This window comes from Tupaia chinensis, unplaced genomic scaffold (genome assembly GCF_000334495.1).
Source record: "Tupaia chinensis unplaced genomic scaffold, TupChi_1.0 Scaffold144211_1, whole genome shotgun sequence".
Lineage (NCBI taxonomy): Eukaryota > Metazoa > Chordata > Mammalia > Scandentia > Tupaiidae > Tupaia > Tupaia belangeri.
In genome coordinates, this window is record NW_006204069.1 from 191,182 (window position 1) to 205,318 (window position 14,137).

Consider the following 14,137-nt stretch of genomic DNA (forward strand, 5'->3'; position numbering starts at 1 on the left):
ATGTATGAGGGAGCTATGTAATTCTTTTATAGTAGTATATCGGGGAGTCAGAGGGGGGTCACTTCCCAGCAAGGCTATCACAGTCCCGGAGCAAATAGCAGGCAGCCTTGCCAACATGCTAAGTGACCCAAGCTTGTTCCATGGTCAGGGGATGTACAGTCGCAGCCTTGCCAACTCACTGAACTGACCAGAGGCGATGCTCAAAGGTCAAGGGGCTCAGAAGGGTCCTGGAGCCCCACCGGGTTGGACTCCTCCAAATTCCCATGGGATTTCTGTGATCAAGTGTGTGAAGCCTTTCTTCATGTACAAGCAAGCAGTTAGTTCTGTGCCAATACCAACTCATTGTTCTCTGACTCATTTCAGTTCCAACAGTATCCAGTTGGAGGTTATTTGATCCTACATGTTAAGGGATCAGTTTCCAACTTCCACCCCCCGAAATCCTGACTTCATGGCCTGGATATTAAGGACATCCAATGCAATGTGGCAGACCATGCAGTTTAAATTTAATCAGGTGACTTAAATGTGTATGCTCCAAATCTCGGAACATTAGAGAAAGACCAAGGTTCATAGGGGCTTACTTTCTCCCTCTCTTTCTGGCTCTTTCTCCCTCTCTTTCTCCCTCTCTTTCTCCCTCATTTCTCTCTAAATGACTCATTTTCTCCCATGAGCACATAGCCCTCTGGCAAATTTAAAAGAAAATGAAAGATTGCTTGGCCAAGCAGTGGCATAGTGATTGAGTAGCTGGACTCCCACATGACTGTGGATCAAGTCCTGGACTTACTGGCTTTAAACTCATGCTGGACATGTGTGTGTATGTGTGCCCAAGGAGACATGGAGGAGAAGGAGATTTCAGCATGGTCATAACCCCTGAGAGTTGAATTCTTACTTTCCTTCTCAATGTCTTTGTCTCTTTCTTTCAGGGAGTGTACGCACCCTATGGTAAACACCTAAAGCAAGCAAAATAAAAATTAAGACTGCCCATCCAGGGTTCAGATTGCTGGTATTTTCCCCAGGTGTTTTTTACCTATGTTTCTGACCCATCAGCTATAAACAGGGGTTCCCAAATACTTCTACTGGGTTTGGGTGTGGTTAACTTGATGGAGTGGCTTATTAGAATTCAGGGAAACCATTTTCCTTCCTGGTTGCGTATAAAGGATATTAGAAAGGATATAGATAAGTACCAGAAGAATAGATGTATACAGTGCCAGCATGAAAAGGTAGACTGTGGTAGAGTGAGTAAATAAAGCAAAATAACTGATTTGGTTGAGGGTTAGGACACCACAAAATCCAACTTGCCCTTGATAATGTGTGCTGATGTCTCACTAAGTCAGCCTGGATAAGCCAAGCTAATCTCCCCACCTCAAGATTTTTACTTGAATAGCCCTTGTAGAGTCCTTTCATTCATGTAAGGTGACATGTTTACAGATTCTGAGGTTAGAAAGTGATCAACTTTGAGGGAACCTTTATTCTGTTGACCACAAGAACTAATGTTCTCAGTGGACAGATGAAAATTTTAAACCTCGGGACCAGCAGGTGGCGTGGTGGTTAAGGCGCTGGACATTCCCACATGGCCAACCACGGTTCAAGTCCTGAACCTGGTGGCTTGCTTTCTCACTTCCTCCCTCTCTCTCTCTCTCTGTCTCTCTTTGGTCAAATTAAAATAATAAATGGATGAACAAATTTAAAAAATTAAATAAATAATTCTTTAAAAAAAAATTAAATCTCATTAAATCTCGGGACCAGCAGATATCGTAATGGCTATGTCGGTGGACTCCCATGTAGTTGACCGTGATTCACATCCTGGACCGGGTGGCCTAAAACTCACTCCAGGCGTGTGTGTGTGCATGCCCAAGATCCCGAGAAGAGAACAGAGGAGAAGGGATTGTGGCGTGGCCATCCCCTCTTGTCCTGACCTGCAGAACAGTTGAACAGGTTTCCTGAGGGAAGGAGTGAGAGATGTGATGAGCAGCACAGAGATGACAGTGTTACAACTCTTCAGAATTGTCTGTTTATTGTGGGCCAGAGATTGTGTTTATATACCTATTGTTGGGCCATGATTGGTTGTAAAATGTGGGTTATGATTGGTTGCTTTGTGGACCAATCATGAGGTGTCGGATATGCAAATCTGAGGAATTCTAAGCTCACCAATCGGTTAGTGCTATGGGAAGTGGTCAGTCAGAGCAAGGTTTTGAAGGGAAGGTTTTGGAGGGGAGCCAATTGTGACTTTCGGTGTTATGTAATTGCTCGTTGAGAAAGCTAAACCTAAAGGTTTCCTAAGATAGCAATAGTAAGAGACTCATGAAAATGACCTCAGCAGACTCGCTGGTGTGCAGCCTCCCACACCCTCTGGGGGGTGATTTCTCACTTTCTGTTTCTCTGTCTCTCTCTGTCTGTCTGGTGAGCGCACGTGCCCTATGGCAAAAACCTCTCCAAAAAAAATTTTTTTTAAATCTCTGTTCTAAAAAGTATTTTATAAGCACATAGGGGTACCCAGTGAACATTAAGATTAAAATACAGAGCTAGCTGGTGGCATGGTGAATATGGTGGCTAGTTTTCATGTGACTAACTGCATATTTCAATCCTGGATCTAGTGGCATCTAAAATGCACCAAGCATGTGTGCATGAGTGCCCAGAATTCCAGGAGGATACAGAATTGTGGTGTAGTTATTTCCCCTTGTGAGTGCTTTCTCACTTTTCTTCTTTCTCTGTCTCTCTTCAGTTAGTACATTCACCCTGTATGAAAGGAAAAAACAAAAGGAAAAGAAAAGGAAAGAAGAAAAGAAAAATGAAACTAGAAAAGAAAAAAAAAACTATTCAACAAGGGTACTTCTTACAAAATAAAACTTTAAAACATGCCAAATGCTAATATATACATATATAATCTGAAAATAAGAAATACACAATGCTGAAATCAAAAGCATCCTGGTACTTTAAAATTTTTATTTTGAACAGAATGTATATAGGTAATAAAGTTTCCAAAAGAAAACTCCTGACAACATGCAAAGAGGCACACTTAGTAGAGGCCTATTCTCTTGCTTACAGTGAACAAAAGTAACCTTCAAAACTTTAATAATACAAATGAATATGCTTTGAAAATTTGAAAAAAAGTACATTGGAAAGGTATGAATCACTATATTAAAAGTTTAATTATTATGCTCAGTAGATACATAAAAACTGAAATTATAATCATGGTCTTTTTACCTATGAAATAGAGACTAAAACATCTTCAAATTTTGTCTTTCTGACAGGTAAAAATATGATTTTAATAAATATACATGATTTACAAAAAGCATCCTTTAACTTGACTTTTTATATACCCTAATTATTTACAGCCTATAAAATTTTTTATCTTAAATAGATTTAGACATCAATAGTTGGCTTTAAAAACTGTCGTCATTCATTCTGTTTCTGTCTTCTAAAAGTGGTTCTCAGATTTTGCTTAAGATAATCTTGTCCAAATTTGAAAAAAGTCTTAAATTATTGTGTCTTTTTTTTTCTTGAGAGGATTTTGCTATAGGGTGTGTGCACTCGCCAGAAAGACAGAGAGAGACAGAGAGACAGAAAGTGAGAAATCACCCCCCCAGGGGGGATGGCCACACCACAATCCCTTCTCCTCCATTCTCCTCTTGGGATCTTCGACACATAGGCACACGCACCCGGTGTGAGTTTAAGCCACGGGGCCCAGGACTAAAGCCATGATCGACTACATGGGAGTTCAGCAACATAGCCATTACACTAACTGCTGGTCCCTTAAATTGTGTCTTGTAATAAACATTTTTTCTCTAACAATACCATTGGAAGTAAGTTCCCACTGAAGAAGTCTCATTAAGCAGAGATTAATTTTTAAATCTTTAAGACTGTTATTGTCATAAGAAATTGACAAACGTGTTAATCCTCTAAATCAATAACAAGATAAGCTAAGAACTATGCTATTATACTATGATTGATTAAAAAAGTGGAAGTACATAGGGTTTAAAATTCTGTATAAATTATGAACAATGAGAGAAAACCATTGCATTGAACTAGAAACCTAGAGGAAATTTGTGGTGTTCTGGTAAGATACATATGAACAAAATAAACTCTGCAATAAAAGTTTAAAAATAAAACATTAAAAATATCAAGTAATGATGCATAGCACTTCCATCTCTGCCTTCCTCATTGAAATTTCTCATTGGCAAAGACCCCAGGACCATATAGGTTTATGGTTGAGAGCTAAAAGACCTTTAACAAATTATGATTTTATTTAAAATGATCAAGGTCTAGGAAAAAGATTTAAGTGACTTTCTTTCATTTTATGGTATATTAAAGTTAATTTCTTGAATACATTTTGTCTAATGTAGAATGTCACTGTTTATAAGGCAGGCCTTGTTTCCTGTACCATTACCAATATAGCTCCAACTAAACAAGGACTCTCAACTAAAAAGAAAATGTTGATGAGTTTATTTCATAGAGTCACAAGATGAGTTTTTAATAAAATCTGGCTTGAACATAAATATGTAAACTTAAATACTGTTGCAGGTTTTGATGCATCTACCATTCAGTTTTACAATACTGTTTCAACTACTTTGATGCAAAGAAAAGTGAACCAGTGAAACATTAAAAATATCAAGTAATAGTGCATAGCACTTCCATCTCTGCCTTTCTCATTTCTATGTATAGAGATTTCCTCCAAGAAACAACCATGAATGAACCTGTAAAAATTACTCAGACATTCCAGGATGGTGAGCAGTCAAAATCTCACTTAAGGGATACTTTTATAAAATAAGTCTTGAAAAAATTTCTGAGAAAGTAGCACTGTGAAGAACCTGCCTCATCACTCAGGGCTGGTGACAAGAGGCTTTCTCCTCACTTTTTCTCACACAGTCCTCACTGTCCCAAAGATGCAGAGGCTTCTCTGAAGACATGTCCTCAGGAGAAAGAAGCTCTCATCCTTCTTAGATACAGCCTCAAGGTGTCCTAAAGCCCTTGCATCTTACCAGACATAGTTCTGAGGAAAATGATGTTCAGGGGCTCACTCTGTGCAGCCCGACACCAGAGGTGGAACACTGGACACTTCAGGTGGTCAAAGAATGTGGGTTCATGCACCTTCTCCTTCCACATAGGGAAGCCAGGAAGTAATCCCCACCACCACCACCACCACCATCCCAGATGAATCGGAGACATTTAATGTTATGAATATTCAATCCAATAAGTTTGAAAATTGAAATAAAAATAAAGCCCATTTCCTACCTTTATTTGACTGTCTGGAGATGAAAATAAACAAAGTCAGTTTGGTCATTAGGCAAAAGATGGCTGATTTTCTACATAATAGCAATATAGAAATAGTATTTATAATTTTTAAAAAGTTTACAATAATATTCCCAATTTTAAGTACTTAGTATAACTCTAACACAATATAGATGAATATGCATTCAGGCACACTGAAACACAATGGAAAAACAAAATAAATATAAATATAAATAGTATAAATAAATGCAGAGATATTCCTTGTTCAAGAGCAGGACAATCATTATTGTTAAGATAAGAGTTCTGACCTACTATCTGCAGTCCCTTGCCCATTCAGGGAAACAGAGGGGGGCTGTCTATTGGCCCCAACTCCAGCTCCAACCAGCCCTAGCTCCCATCCTCAGAGCCCCTCCTTTTCCCTGTGAGAAAGGGAACCTCTCAGCTCTTGAGCAGAGCCTACTTCCAGTAGGCTGCCCAGTCAGGCAAACTGAGGCAAGGCTGTCCGTTGGCCCCAGGTCCAATGCCAGCCAACCCTAGCTCCCAACCTCAGAGAAACCCCCTTCTTCCCACCAGAAAACTAGGATGCCTTTTTCCCCCTTCTTTCTTTTGCCAGTTCTTTACTTCTCCTTATCTTATAGGGCAACTCTTAGCTCCCAAGCAGAGCCCACTTCCAACTACAACACCCTCCCAAAATTGTGAGCCATGCAAGCAGCATGTGACATTTTCTTTTTTTCCTCTTTCATATTCTTTTTTCTTCCCTCTTATATTATCATCATCTCTTCATCTTCCACCCTCCATCCTCCATCCTACACAAAGGGAATATACAGGTCTGCAAACATCCTAGCATTGTGAGTCTCCTAGGGGCCCTCGCTCTATACTGAGCCAACTTAAAAAAAAATAAAATAAAATAAACTGCTCTTCAGAAACCTGAATAGAGAACTCCTTCCATGTGGACCACATTGCGAATCACAGCAGAAGAGAGACTTTGTCACAGAAGCAATTCAAAGCTAGAGGGAAACAAACTAGTTCTCAGAGGCAGAAACATTCTCCAAAAAGATATCCAAAAGTAAATACATAACCCAAAGAATAGAAGTCACAGAAGAGCCTCAAGTTGGAGAGAAAAAAAATAAAAACAGAAAATATGTGTGCATCAAAAGAACACAATAACTCCCCTCCATCTCTTGAAAAAACAGATGAAGTTACCAAAATGTCAGAGAAAAAATTCAGAACACTCATAGTGACAAAAGTCTATGAGTTGGAACAGAAAAGAAACAGGAGATGAGGAAGTCCTTCCACAATTTTAAAGAAGAAATTGACACTATAAGAATAAGATGGAACTATTAGAGATGAAGTCTTTAAAATAGGAAATAAAAAAAATCTCTCAAAAGTATTAAAAACTGATTAGACAATGATGAAGATTGAATCTCAGACATAAAACACAAAATCTCTGACCTGGGGTGGGGGTGTGTGTGGAAAACACCAAAAAGAGGAAATAATTTTTAAAAACTGAGGATAATATATGAGAAATACTAGATCCCTCTAAACGACCAAACATCTGAATAACTGATATCCCAGGAGGTGAAGAAATAAAAAGTTTATTGAAAATCTATTCCATGAAATTCTGGAAGAAAAATTTACAAGTCCAGAGAAACACTCAAACATCCAGACGCAAGAAATACTCAGGGCCCCAAATAGAATCAACCCAAGAAGATCTTCTCCATGCCACATCTTAGCCAGAATGGCCAAAACAACATATAAAGACTAGATACTAAAACTAGCAAAAGAGAAACCTCAAGAGACTTGCAAACATCATCTCATCAGGCTAACACTGAAATTTCAATGGAAACAGTGCAAGCAAGGAAAGGATGGGAAGACGTATTGAAAGTGTTAAGAGAGAAACAATTTCAAACAAGATTATTATATGCAGCAAGATATCCTTCATGTGTGAAAAAGGGATTGAAATCTCAAACAAAACCTGAAAAAATTTGCCAACACCAGACCAGTCCTTTAAGAATCTCTGAGGAGAGTCCTACTCCAGAAAAATGAAAGAATGAACAGACAGAAATAAGAGAATAAAAGACAATGGCCAACTTAAAGGTAGGGACTAGTCCAGAAATACTGAAAAATAAACATTGAATATTAATGGATTAAATTCTCCAATCAAGAGACGCAGTCTGGCTGAATGGATAAAACAAACAAAAACAAACCCTCTATCTGTTGACTACAAGAAATGCATCTAATGGATAAAGACATACATAGACTAAAAGTGAAGGGCTGGAGAAAGGTATTCCATGCAAATGAGAACCAAAAAAAGAGCTGGAGTCGCAATACTAATTCTTTATACAATAGGCTTTAAAACAAAAACTGTACAAAGAGAGAAAGGGCATTATGTAGTAGTAAAAGGGCTTACTCATGAAAATAATATTTGCGGTGTGGCTATCCCCCCTGGGGAGCGATTTCTTGCTTTCTATTCTCTCTTTCTCTGTGTGTCTTTCTGGTGAGCGCACACACCCTATAGCAAAAAACTCTCAAAAAAAAAAAAGATTACAAAAAATGTAATGACAATGAATAAAATTAACTTAAATAATTATTTTTAAAAACTGTTAATCCCCATTCTACTCTAGATATTGCTAAAGATCCGAAAGTGGGACTCTTCCAAAATCATTTCTGAAGACTGCATCACCCTTACCATTAAAAGACAAGGAAGGAAAACTATAAACCAATATCTCAAATGAATATAGATACAAAAATACTCAACAAGAGAGTAGCAAATTGTATTCAACAGCATATAAAAAAGATTATATATCATGACCAGGTAGGCTTTATTCCAGAGAAGCAAGGATGATTCAACATATGTAAAACCATAAATGTAATACACTATTTTAACAGAAAGAAAGATAGAAACTATATGATTATAATAATTGATTCAGAAAAGCATTTGATGAAATACAACATCCTTTCATAATCAAGACCCTGAGCAAAATCAGCATAGAAAGGACATTCCTCAACACAATAATAGCTATCTATGAAAAACCCATAGCTAACATCATCCCGAATGGGGAAAATCTGAAAACTTTTCTGCTAAAAACTGGTACAAGACAAGGATGCTGACTTTCTCTACTCCTTTTCAATATAATACTGGAAGTCTTCACCAATGTAATCTGGAAAGACAATAAAATAAAAGGTGTTCAAATAGAATAAAGAAGAGTTTAAATTATCTCTATTTGCAGATGACATGACTGTAAAAGATCTAATTGTATCCATAAAAAAATCATAATCATAGATGAATATAGTAAAGTTGCAGAATACAAAATCAATATACATAAATCTGTCACATTTCTATATATGAACAGTAAGCAGGCTGAGATATAACTTAAAAAATAATTCCATTTACCATAGCCACAAAAAAAGTATAAGATATCTAGGAAGAAATCTAACCAAAGAAGTTAAAGACCTCCACAATGAAAACTGAGAAGCTAAAAAAGATATTTAAAATGACACAAAAAAGTTGAAAGATATGCTATGTTCCTGGATAGGAAGAATTGATATAATCAAAATGGCAATTCTACCTAAATTAATCTAAATATTTAAAATAATCTCAAAGTACCAGAGACATTCTTCATGGATCTAGAAAAGACAATCATACTATTTGGAATCATAAAAGACCTTGTATTGTCATAACAATCCTGTGCATGTAGAGTGGAGTGGGCAGCATCTCACTCTCTGACCTCAAAATATACTATAAAGCTGTCATAATCAATACAGCATGGTTTTGGCACAAAAACAGACAGGTGAACCAATAAAACAGAGTAGAGACCCCAAAAATAAACTCCCAAACATATAGCCAACTATTTTTGACAAAGGGTACCAGTCAATCTATTGGGAAAAGGAAAACTTCTATAGCAAATGGTGCTGGAAAAACTGGATATCCACCTGCACAAAGATGAAACTGAACCCCTTCCTCTCACCATTGACAAAAATCAACTCACGGTGGATCAAAGATCTAAATATAAGCCCTCAAACTATAAAACTACTGCTGGAAACTCTGAGAGACATTGGGGTGGGCAAAGACTTCTTAAATAAGACCCACAAAGCACAGTCAATACTCCTAGACAAGTGGGATTACACCAGATTAAGAAGTTTCTGCATGGCGAAAGACACAGTAATAAGTGTGAATCCACAGCCCTTGAATGGGAAAATGTTTTTGTAAACTATATTTCAGATAAGGTACTGATAACCAGAATACACAGGGAACTCAAGTGGCTTACCTGAAAAGATGATCAACCCAACTAAAAGATGGGAGAATGAGCTGAAAAACAACTCTCTAAGCAAGACATATGAAAAACCAAAAGATATATGAAAAATGCTCAATATCCCTCATTATAAGAGAGATGCAGATCAAAACCACAATGAGATACCACCTTAACCCATTTTGTTTGACTAAGATTTTTTTTAACAAAAAGATATTTGTTGGCATGAATGTGGTGAAAGGTGAACTCTCTTACACTGCTGGTGGGTATGTAAATTGGTCCAGCCACTGTGGAGAATAATATAAAGATTCCTCAAAGATCTACAAATAGAACTACTATATGATTTACCAGTCCCACTTCCTGGTATCTACACTAAGGACAGAGAATGCTTAATTTAAAAAGTGCTTGCAGATCAATGTTTATTGTGGCATTATTCACAATTGCTAAGACTTGGAGTCAACCCAAATATCCACAAACAGAGGAATGAATTGAAAAATTATGGCACATGTACTCTATGAAATACTACTCAGCCATAAAAAAAGACAAACAAACAAACAAACAAAGCAACAGGACTCCGGCTTTTGACAGAAAGTGGATGAATATGGAAGGTTTACTGCTGAGTGAAGCAAGTCAGGCTATGAAGAAGAGACATTTATGTCTCCACTTAATATATACCAACTTTCCACACTCTATAGTTGAAACTGAATGACTAGAGGATATAGAAACATAGAAAATAGTTAGAGATACCAGATACAGTGTGACAAGAGGGTGCGAGAAATAGGAGAGTATGAGGAAAGATATTAAGGAGAAAAATAGAGAGACAAGGCATTTATGGGACAGAGAAATGTGTTATTATCTGTTGGATAATGTGTATAGTATCCCCAACTGGACTGGTGAGAAATGTATTTATGTTGGAACGTTGACTTTACAAGTTAAGTGACATATGTTTTTGAATTTATAAAAGAAATTAAAATAAATTTTTAAAATATTTTTAAAAAATTCTTAACATCCCTTATCATGAAGGAGATACAAGTCAAAACCACAATGAGATACCACCTAACCCAAATCAGAATGACTAAAATTAAAATGAAATGGTAAATGATATTGAGACTGTAGTTTAAAGGGGATTATTCCACACTTTTGGTGAGAATGTAGATCAATACAGCTACTGAGGAGAACTTTATGGATAGTCCTTAAAGATCTATAAATAGAACTACCATATGATCCGGTAATTTCACTCCTGGGTATCTAGCAAAAAGACAGAAATGCACTCAGTCAGGAAAACATTTGCACATCCATGTTTATTGTGCCACTATTCACAATTGGTAAGATATCAACCAACTCAGATGTCCCAAAATAGGCAAATGGACTGAAAAAGTATGGCACATATTCACTTCAAATTTCTACTCAGCCATAAAAAAACAAGACTATTTCATTTGATAGAAAGTGGAAAATATGGATTTGATTTAATTTACTATTAAGGAACACAAGCACACCTCGAAAGAGAGACATTGTATGTCCTAACTCTATATACACGAATTGTCTGGACTCTGTGGCAGAAGCAAAAATTTTGTGTGATATAAAGGCATAGAGAGAAACTGTGGATACGAGAGACAATGTAGGAAGAGGGTGGAAAATGATGGAGGTGGGGAGGGAGGGAATCAAAGCGGAAAAGGAAGAAACAAAATAGTTAAGAAACACAAAATGGAAAATTACCTGAAGATGATAATATGTGTGGTAATATCTTTGATAGAATCAATAAACAATGTATTATAGATGGGAATATTCATTTTTATGCTGTGTTGATATACAATGATTGTAAAATAAAATAATAATTATAATATAATTAAAAACTTCCCAGAAACATTGTAAAATGACAGTTACTGTAAGCTGAGGGTAGATAAGCTTGGAAAATATTAGTTTAAAAGCATAAAATTTCAGTTAGACAAGAAGAATGAGTTCAAGGGATCATTGTACATGCTGCATTTAATAACAGTATACTGTGTACTTGAACAAGGATCAAAGAGTAGATATTATGTACAGCAAAAACATAAGTTATGAGGTAATGTATATGTTAAATGGCCTGATTTAGCCATTTCTCAAATTTTGCATCTATTTTACAGATTTTACAAAAATTTACTTGTGTTGGCATCTGCCAGCAAGCTTAAGAATAACATCTTTCTGGATGGTCTATTCACAATTGGTAAGATATCAACCAACCCAGATGTCCTAAAATAGGCAAATGGATTGAAAAAGTATGGCACATATTCACTTCAAATTTCTACTCAGCCATAAAAAAACAAGACTATTTCATTTGATAGAAAGTGGAAAATATGGATTTGATTTAATTTACTATTAAGGAACACAAGCACACCTCGAAAGAGAGACATTGTATGTCCTAACTCTATATACACGAATTGTCTGGACTCTGTGGCAGAAGCAAAAATTTTGTGTGATATAAAGGCATAGAGAGAAACTGTGGATACGAGAGACAATGTAGGAAGAGGGTGGAAAATGATGGAGGTGGGGAGGGAGGGAATCAAAGCGGAAAAGGAAGAAACAAAATAGTTAAGAAACACAACATGGAAAATTACCTGAAGATGATAATATGTGTGGTAATATCTTTGATAGAATCAATAAACAATGTATTATAGATGGGAATATTCATTTTTATGCTGTGTTGATATACAATGATTGTAAAATAAAATAATAATTATAATATAATTAAAAACTTCCCAGAAACATTGTAAAATGACAGTTACTGTAAGCTGAGGGTAGATAAGCTTGGAAAATATTAGTTTAAAAGCATAAAATTTCAGTTAGACAAGAAGAATGAGTTCAAGGGATCATTGTACATGCTGCATTTAATAACAGTATACTGTGTACTTGAACAAGGATCAAAGAGTAGATACTATGTACAGCAAAAACATAAGTTATGAGGTAATGTATATGTTAAATGGCCTGATTTAGCCAATTCTCAAATTTTACATCTATCAAAAATTTACTTGTGTTGACATCTGCCTGCAAGCTTAAGAATAACATCTTTCTGGATGGTAATATCTGATGGCGTTTACCCTGGAACTTGGTCCTGAATGGAAAAAGTTATAGAGAGGAGGAGACACAGAAGCAGAAATAGAGGTGAACACAGACAAGCTGTGCTGCTCAGTCATGCTGAACTTCATTATTTATACATTTTACCAGGTACAGTGAACTCTTTGCAAGCTTTCAAGGATGTGGTTGAAGTTATACAATATGGGTGGGTTGAAGTTCTGGTATGGGTGGGTTTTTTCATCTTTATGTCATGGAAAAGGAAGAAGCCATAGTACAACGATCTTTTCTGGTGAGCCCAATTCAAAACTTGTGATATTTTTGGTAAGTTCTTGGTTATATATATAAATATATGTAAAAGTATTTATGACTGTCATACACAGTTTGCAGTTGGGGTGTAGTTAGCACATTTGTGTGAGTGTGTGCATGTGAAATTAATACCACTGATAATAATGAAAACTGTGCACAGAAGTGACAGAAATGCAGAACAGTGAATTCAGATGTTCTTCCCCATTATCCTTTTACATTTCTTTTCTTCCTTTTCAGTTTCCCCACAATGCTTTCAAGACAAAGGATAGAAATTAATATAGTATATCATCCACTCCATCACTGCTGTCCCTAGTCATTGTGAGGCTCAGAATGAGTGGTAACTTTGGGACCTCAGCCCCTCCTGCAGCCAAGATCCATATGGTGAGGCCACATGAAGTTGGAGACACTGACCCCTGATGTGAGCATCAAGGGACTAACTTGGAGGCTTACAGCTGGTATTGTAGAAATGTGCCTTATGGAGAAGTCATGAGTGTCTGAGTACCACTACCCTATACAGATCATGTCCCACAAAAAGTTAGTTATTTAATGCTGTCAGGTATGAGACATTTGGGCTTGCAACCCACAGAGTCAAAAGCAATCAGTAAGAAAATTTATCAGAGGAGGGAACCAGCAGTTAGCGTAATGGCTATGTTACTGGACTCCCATGTAGTTGACCACGGTTCGCGTCCCGGACCTGGTGGCTTAGAACTCACGCCGGGCGTGTGTGCGTGCATGCCCAAGATCCTGAGAGGAGAATGGAGGAGAAGGGATTGAGGCATGACCATCCCCCCTGGGGGATGATTTCTCGCTTTCTGTCTCCGTCTCTCTCTGTCTGTCTGGCGAGCGCATGCACCCTAGAGTGAAAAAAAAAAAGAAAGAAAGAAAGAAAAAAACCTCCAAAAAAAATTATCAGAGGAGAATAATGTCCTTCTCTTTGACCCTAATTTCTAACATCTCCACGGGAAAATGCAAACTACTGTATCACATCTGGGCTTTATCCAACTCTGCCATGCATCTGTAATATCTGAGTTATTATAGTTATGCCTAATGATATGTTTACCCACAGACAACCTGTGTTTGGTGCATCCTTTGTTGGTTTCAATAATGGAGTGCACTTGTTAAAACCTTCACTCTGTCAACATGTGTTTGTCTCAGAAAAGGGTTAGACAATATGAAATTTAATTTCATGGGTGTTTCTGTCCTCATTAATTTAGTTTGGGCTCATTTAAAACTTGCCATTTCTGTAATGTAAGCATAATGTTATACAACTAAATGTATGTTTATGTTATTTTTTCTATGACTAC

The 14,137-nt window shown here is 36.8% G+C and overlaps 1 long non-coding RNA gene across 2 annotated transcripts in view; it reads left to right on the plus strand.

Annotated features, from left to right (window-relative positions):
• LOC102475509 (uncharacterized) overlaps positions 1 to 13,145 on the plus strand; it is a 26,323-nt gene extending 13,178 nt beyond the window's left edge. For both annotated transcript variants that reach the window (XR_337080.1, XR_001369591.1), the window contains one exon: positions 13,071 to 13,145. This is a non-coding gene — a long non-coding RNA (uncharacterized LOC102475509). The remainder of the gene's footprint in view (positions 1 to 13,070) is intronic.
• Positions 13,146 to 14,137: the final 992 nt, after the last annotated feature.